This window comes from Triticum dicoccoides, chromosome 5B (genome assembly GCF_002162155.2).
Source record: "Triticum dicoccoides isolate Atlit2015 ecotype Zavitan chromosome 5B, WEW_v2.0, whole genome shotgun sequence".
In the NCBI taxonomy this organism is placed as follows: domain Eukaryota; kingdom Viridiplantae; phylum Streptophyta; class Magnoliopsida; order Poales; family Poaceae; genus Triticum; species Triticum dicoccoides.
Genome location: NC_041389.1, coordinates 358224302 through 358232272, shown reverse-complemented (window position 1 = coordinate 358232272; position 7971 = coordinate 358224302).

Here is a 7971-nt window from a genome sequence, read left to right as displayed (position 1 = left end):
CTGTGTCCTTGTCAGCTGAAGAAATTGCGAACGAAACTTTAAAACAAATCTTATCCAAATTTTCGGTTTTGCCGCTCAAACCGTTCCGCATCCCACGATGCATTATTCTATTCACCCACGATCGTACATGATCTCAACTACACAGTACATGGGTGACACATGTCGCGAGAAGGAGAAAGGGCAGGGGCACGTTCGTCCAAAATCTTCGGGCAAACAGTTTTTCACCGTGTCTATAAATACCCCTCTCCCCTTCCTCACTTCATTTACTCTGCTCGATCGCTACTCTCTCACTCGAGCTCCTCAAACCTTAGCGCCGCCGCTACTCCATCGTCGCCGGTGAGGAAGAGCTTCGCTGCCTCAACCTCGTCGCCGTCGTACTCGCGCCAGTTGTGGAAATCTTCACTCCGCCGCCGCCGTAGCTGTCTTCCTCTGCCAAGTTAGGGCGTGGGAGATCTAACCTGACGAACTTCACATCTGTTCTTCTCAGTTCGTCGTGTTCTTCACTTCGGGTTATTAAAAGTTACTTTTATTACTCACTTTGATTCTCAAACTTTCCTGAAAATCTTCAATGGTGTTTATTCTTCAAATCTTCACACATATGAACACCTCACACATCATATGATCTTGAACTGTTTCTCTAAGCAATCATTTTCTTCAAGATTCCCTAATTGTGTAGATCTTCGATCTGTACAACTCTGGAACCTAAGACAAGAATGCTTAGTGAAATTCCTCAAGGTTCATCTGGTCAAATTCCTCAAAACTTGTTCTTTTCGAAAAATCTTCTGAGAACGCATATGACCTCTCCAAATTCCTCGCGCCTATACTCTGTTCATGGGTACTCATGTTTGCTGCTGAATCACTAGGTTCTCATCAACTTAACTCATTTGCAGCGTTCCTCGAAGAAAAACTGCATACTTCTTCAGAAAATTCGATTGTTCAAATTCCTCAACTGAAGAATATGGCAGACGGTAAGAAGCCGCAGAAAGTAGGAAAGAAACCTGAGGTTATGACTGCGTTTGAAATTCCTGTGGAAATTTATGCTGACTATTGCACACCTGATGAAGCAAAATTTGGCAAAGAAAACAAAAATCAGCGCAAGGTGCGCATACAGAGGATTGAACGGAGATGGGCAAGGGAATGGAGGGAATACAGATATGTGACTCCAAAGTACATGAGGAAATTCACCCTCAATCCTCCATGCCCAAGAGCTCCATTGGCACCTGGCCAAGTGGCTGACCCCACCAGCATCAAGCGTGGTGAGGACTTTCCTATAGAATGGGCTAAGCGCCAAGCTAAATTGGCAAGACAAGCCAAGGAGGCAGTGAAGAAATTCAATGAGGATTCTGCCACTGCTACTGCTACTGAGGCCTCGGTCAAACCGAGGAAATCCATGCCAAAGAAGCCTACTCGTAAGCCAAGTGCTTCACCAACAGCGCCCTCACGGCCAAGTTCCTCAGCAATGCCCTCACAGCAAATTCCTCACACTGCTACTGCTCCACCAAAGTCCTCAGCAGCTCTTTCAAAGTCCTCAGCTCCTGTGCATCTAGCTACAAGTCAAAGGAATGCTGGTTTCTCGATTGCCTCTGGTGTTTCAGCAAGTTCCTCAGCTGCACCAATTTCCTCATCAGGCCCCACACTGTTGAAGACTAAAGCAACAGTTGGACGAGGTCCTCGGCCAAGTCCAAAGAAGAAACAGGTCGCATTCCATGTGCCTTCTGATGATGAAGCTTCTGATGATGAACTTGCAGAAATCATCAGAGACAGACAAGTGAAGGCCACTAGAGCCAAAGGCACATCTGTGCCACTGCTTTTGGATCCGAGAAAAATCCTCGATTACATTGATCTCTGGCACAAGGATCCAAACACCCCAATGCCTGATTTTCATCTGACTCCTGGTCAAAGTCACATGCTGACCCATTTCATCACTCAAGAGAAATGGAAGTTTGAAAAGGCAAGAGAGATCAAGAAAGCACAATACAGAAAGGAGAAGCTCCTGAAGAAAAATGTTGTTAGAATGACACCTGAGGAACTTCTCCAGGCTCAGTCTGCAATTCAAGCCCTTAGCAAAGACTTTGATGCCTACTATGCTGATTGCCAAGGAGCTAAAGTGAGATTCATCAACCTGACGAAGAAATTCACAAATGTTGCAGCCCCAACGCAACAAGAAAACCCTCAGGCTGCAGACTCTGCTCAGCCTGCTGAAGAACATGCCAGCACTGCTGATGATTTTCAGCCTGCTGAAGAAAATGCTAGTTCTAGGGCTGATGAAGAAATTCCAGCCGCTGAAGAAATTGCCAGGGCATCCACTAGTGGTGCGCCTGAAGAAACTGAAGAGATCAGGGCAACTGCATCAGTTGCGCCTGAAGAAAATGAACAAGATTCCTCAGCTCCTCCCACGCCTACACCAACTCCAATTCTTCCATCTGCATCTGATGTGAAGAAGACCAAGGCTGCAGAGCGAGCTGCAGTGAAGAAAAGGAAGGCATCAGCTGCGTCAAATTCTTCGGCTGCGAAGAAAATGAAGCCAATGACCAGCTCCTTTGAAAATCCAATTGATGTTGTTCCAATTTCATCCATGCCATCAAAGGACCTTGTTCCTTTTGGAGAAGACTATGAGATCCCAAGCGGATCTAATGAAGAAAATCATTCTGCTGCTTCGTCAGAGCAGATTGATGAAGAAATTAAAGTGGATGAAACCCCTTCAACGCCTGTCATCTCCTCACCTATGCCTCAGTTCACAGCTGAAGAGGCTAGTGTTGAGGAAATTGAAGATGAAGATGTGGATATAGGATGCACCACACCTGTGATGAATGATGACTTTTGGGAAAGTCAGCATCCCAATACTCCTCTCTTCACACCTATCCAATAGATTCCTCAGTCCCCTGCACCAACAGTTCAACTGGGCTATGAAGAAACTCATCCCACTCCCTCTGTGCATGAAGAAATTCCAGCCACTAGTGCTGAAGAACCTGCTGCTGCTGATCCTCGGGTTGCACAAGAAGAGGAACCAGAAATTCCTCAGCCTGAAGAACCTGAGCTCGCAATTCCTGAGGTAGTAATGCAACTCACTGACACCCCTCTGCCAAAGCCGAAGAATCCGTTCTCAAGTAATCAGAAGTTCAAGACTGAAGACTTCTTTGCCGAGCATGTATTCTTCACAAATTACAACCCCTATGACCCTGCTCGCGTAAGGAAGAGGCGTTTCTGGACTGCTAGTCAAGCCAACTTCTATTCCTCAGTGCTGTTTGACAAAGACAAAATCTTCGATCATGAACATATTCCTCACGTGGACATGGAATCTCTGCCATGCTTCGAGCCAGTCCTCTGTGTTCTTCACGATGCAGGATTACTGAATTTCTGCACTGACATTTGCGATTGGAATGAAGAACTCATTCTTCAGTTCTACGCGACACTGCATATCACTGGAGACGTTGAAGATGTCAACTCATGGGTGTTGGACTGGATGACTGAAAACACTCACTACAAGGCACTGGCAACTGAATTGCTTCGTGTCCTTCCTCTCGATCCTCCCCATGACAGTGCACGTTGCACCTACAGTGACCCTGAACTGACAAATCACTATATGCAAGTGCTCATGAAGCCTGGGCAGGCCCCATGAACCAAATTCCTCGTCAAGGAATTACTCTATGTGCCTCGGACTGTCTATCGCATTCTGACGAAGACAATGAGTCCTATCAAAGGCCACGACTCAAATGATGAAGAAGTCATTGGCATCATGAAGAATATGCTTTTCAACATCATTCATGGCGTTCCCGTCAACTTCCATGATTTCTTCATGAGGACTCTGGCCAATATTGCTATGTCACCATTCGAGCTGAAGCCCTATGCACCTTGGATTATGAGATTCATCAGGGCAAGATCTTCACTGAATTACAAAGCTGACACTCTGAACCACGGTAGCTACTTGCCTCCCATTGAAGTCCTCAAACGGACAGTTTCATCAGCTGATGATAAAGGCAAGGCCGCTGCTGTGATCGATGAAGGCATTCGTCCATTGAATGGTCAATTTCACCTGGCTGCATCATACTCTACCAATGACGACTCTGCCACACATGACTCTGCCGCAAATACCTCAGCCAAGCAAAATCCTCAAGCCACAGCACCCAGGGTGATGACTGACCGTGAGTTACTCCTCAGTCTTCATCAGAAGGTTGATCGCAATCACAAATGGGTAAAGCGTCAGTTTGGTGCACTTCTTCACAATATGACCTCAACACACAATGCAGTGAAGAAGAACCAATACTACCTTCATGAAACCTTCAACCGCACCTGGGCTGTCCTCACTCATGTCTATAGCGCTGAAGAACTGAAGACTATGGGTCTCAAGGAAGAATTTGACTGGTTTGCACCTCCTCCGAAGAAACTCAAGAGAGTCAAAGTTCCTCCACTAGTGGCCAGCTCTTATTCTTCATCACGTGACACTGATGAGTATGAAGATTTGGACGACACTGCGGCAGGCCCTGCTACAACAAACAACCCCGACAACGCTGGCGCTCCTCCATCGACTTGAAATTCTTCAGGGGCGTTAGGCCTCAGTTTCAATCCTTCTGGTCATTTGATGACAAAGGGGGAGAAATCTGAGTTAGTCTTGAAGCGGGTCTATATTAAGGGCATTTTTTAAGTTACAACTCTCGTTCTTCTGAAACTTTTATTTGGATCGAGTTGTAATCTTAAACCCGATGGTGCGCTCATACTTTTGTTGCATTATGCTTTTGATGCTTTCGGCATGCTTATTCCTCGTTAATGACATTGCACGCATGCTGAATCTCATCAGGCACCATATTTCATCATGCATTTCAAATTCTTCATATTATATATCAAATGCGTGTATGAATTACAAGATATAGGGGGAGATCTCCATGATTCAACTCTTCAAATGTGCATTGCCTCAAACGCAAATTCCTCACTATGCACATCTTCAGGGGGAGTTCTTCTATATCTTGCTATCAAATTCCTCAATATCAGTATTTACACTTCATACATTTATCCTCGCTGAAAACTTAACCTATATTGTCATCAATCACCAAAAAGGGGGAGACTGTAAGTGCATCTAGTGCCCCTTATTGATTTTGGTGTATTGAAGACTTATAGGTTAAGGGACTAATGCGTTTGTGAGTGTACACGGGTCTATAAGTCTATGAGGAATTTGATATTTACAGAGAAAGTGGACCCCTAAAAATGAAGTTCTTCGACTGAAGACTTTGATATTCTGAAGACTTTCTGAAGACTTTGAAAGTGAAGAAATTGGTGTGACCTTGAAGACTTGGTATTCATTTGTGGAACATGAAGCGTGAAGACTTTTGTTTTCGTAGTTTCATTTTCTCTTTCTTGAGTCATAGGAAACACCGTACTGTTAAAGGGGGTCGAGGAAATACTAAGGAAAAATTTCCATGTGATGCTCAACTCAAAATCCTACACCTACCAATCCCTTCGAGTGAAGCCTTTGGAAATCTCATACAGTTCAGTCACTTTCTTCACTGACAGAGACGAAGTTCTTCTGGTCGCTGATGAATTTGTTTTGATTGAGGAGTTAGGAATTCGCCAGTGCGAATTGCCTACACAATGAGGAACATGATAGCCCTGAGGAATTTGAGAGTCAATTTTCCGACCATTGCTGTGCTGTGCACCAGCTATCCCAAAATATCGTATCGTCCTAACGGTCATATCATTGAAGGGCATTTATGTCTTATCATGTCGGGCTGCTCCCTAGGCTATAAATAGCTGCCCCCTACAACCACTAGCTGGTTGGCTGCTCAGAGAGAACTTGACACTTGTCATTTGATAGCAACCCATCCTTCGAGGACTTTGAGCGAAAATCATCAAGTGAGGAAAACCCAAAACCAAACCCCTACAAACCCAAAGTGATTGAGCATCACTGAAGAAATTGATCCTGCGTGGATCCGACGCTTGTTACCTTTGAAGACTGTGCTTCTTCCAGACGGTTAGGCGTCATGGTCTAGAGCATCCAAGAGGAATTGTGGATCGCCGAGTGACCAAGTCTGTGAAGGTTTGGAAGTCGCATGAAGACTTACCACGAGTGATTGGATGAGGTCTGCGTGACCTTAGTTCAAGGAGAATATGATGAGGACTGGGTGTCCTGAGCTGCGTGCTCAGCGACTGGGTGTCCAGGACTGGGTGTCCTCGAGTTTAAATACTCAGCCGCTCCAACCAGATGTACAACTGAGACAGCAGTTGGAACTGGTCTACCAAATCATTGTCTTCACCAACCTAACTGGTTCTATTTCCTCAACCCTTTCATTTCCTCATTACTGTGTTGAGTGTTTGTTCATATCTGTGCTTGAAGACTTTGACTGAAGACTTTCTCAATTTCCTCAGTTCAATTTCTTCAGTCCGTTTATCTTCATCTTGTGTTATCCTGTGATTACGCTTTCTGTACTCTGTGCTATTCTTCATTTCATCATGATGACCATGCTTGTATTCTGTTATGCTTACTTCTGAGTACTTATTCCGCTGCTAGTAGTTCTTCGCAAAGGAATTTCCTCACCAGCAAATTCCTCAGTGAAGAATTCATAAAAATCGCCTATTCACCCCCCCTCTAGTCGATATAACACACTTTCAGAAGTGAACACGGTTTTGGGTTATGTTTGACGTAAGTAGGAGTTCAGGATCACCTCTTGATCATTGCTAGCTTCACGACCGTTCTGTTTGCTTCTCTTCTCGCTCTCATTTGCGTATGTCAGCCACCATATATGCTTAGTCGCTGCTGTAACCTCACCACTTTACCCCTTCCTTTCCCATTAAGCTTTGCTAGTCTTGATACCCATGGTAATGGGATTGCCGAGTCCTCGTGGCTCACAGATTACTACAACAACAGTTGCAGGTACAGGTTATGCGATGATCTTGACGCGAGAGCGATTTTCCTTGTTTTCGAGTTCTTCTTCTGCTTCTTCTTCGATCAGGGGATAGGTTCCAGGTCGGCAGCTTGGGCTAGCAGGGTGGATGTCGTTTGAGTTTCTGTTTGTGTTTCATCCGTAGTCGGATGTTGCTCTTATGTAAGATGATGTTGTATTCGTGTGGCATTGTAAGCCTTTTGTATGTATCCCCATCTATTATGTAATGTTGATGTAATGATATCCACCTTGCAAAAGCGTATCAATATGCGGTTCTATCCTTGGTGGGACCTTCGAGTCTCTTTAGGATAGTATCGCATATTGGGCGTGACAGAAGCTTCCCGAGGTTGATGGCCACCTTCAGCCGCTGCCACTTATCCTCCAGGCGGCGGTTCTCTGCCTCAAGCCTGGTGTCGACGTTGGCAAGCTCCCCGCCAAGATGGATCACTGCACGCATCGCTTCACCGAAGAACCCGAAGCGCACCGCGCTACGCCCGCGGGCGAGCGCGAGCTCATCACCAAAACCTTTGCCGGCCCGGGAGGCCGCTTGTGAGGCACTGGGTGCTCCACCAGTTGTCGGGCTGGCAGGTGTAGCCCCGCTACTTGAAGACCAAGGCTGCCCAGGGAGCCCCCTGCCGACAATGACACGAGGAAGGATCACTGGTGCACCCTCTGCCTCGCGGGCAGAGCCGTGGGGAAGAGGGTGCATGGGGCCCGGTTTCGGGTCACACTTGTGGCGTCGTGTTGACTGAAGTTTGTCCCACACCCTGCGCAGGATCGGGGCGCTGGGGGCTGCACGCGTGCGTCAAGCTGGAGTCCGTGGAGGAGACTGCCTCCCGAGGTTTCGCCTTCGTGGAGACCCCGCAAAACCCCAGCCATGAGACAACGCGACGCGCTTGGAGATCAGGAGCAAAGGTACTTACTCATCGGCAACCACGTATATCCTCGGCTTCAGCGGCCGACGGGTGCCGTCGTCACGGCACGGGGACCTCTTCCTCTTCAGAAGCAACTCAATGCATAGGCAGCGCCGACCAGACCCTGACGGGTGATCCTCAGGAGGGAGAGTGCTCGGCATGGTGTCCAAAGCAAGGGTTCCAAG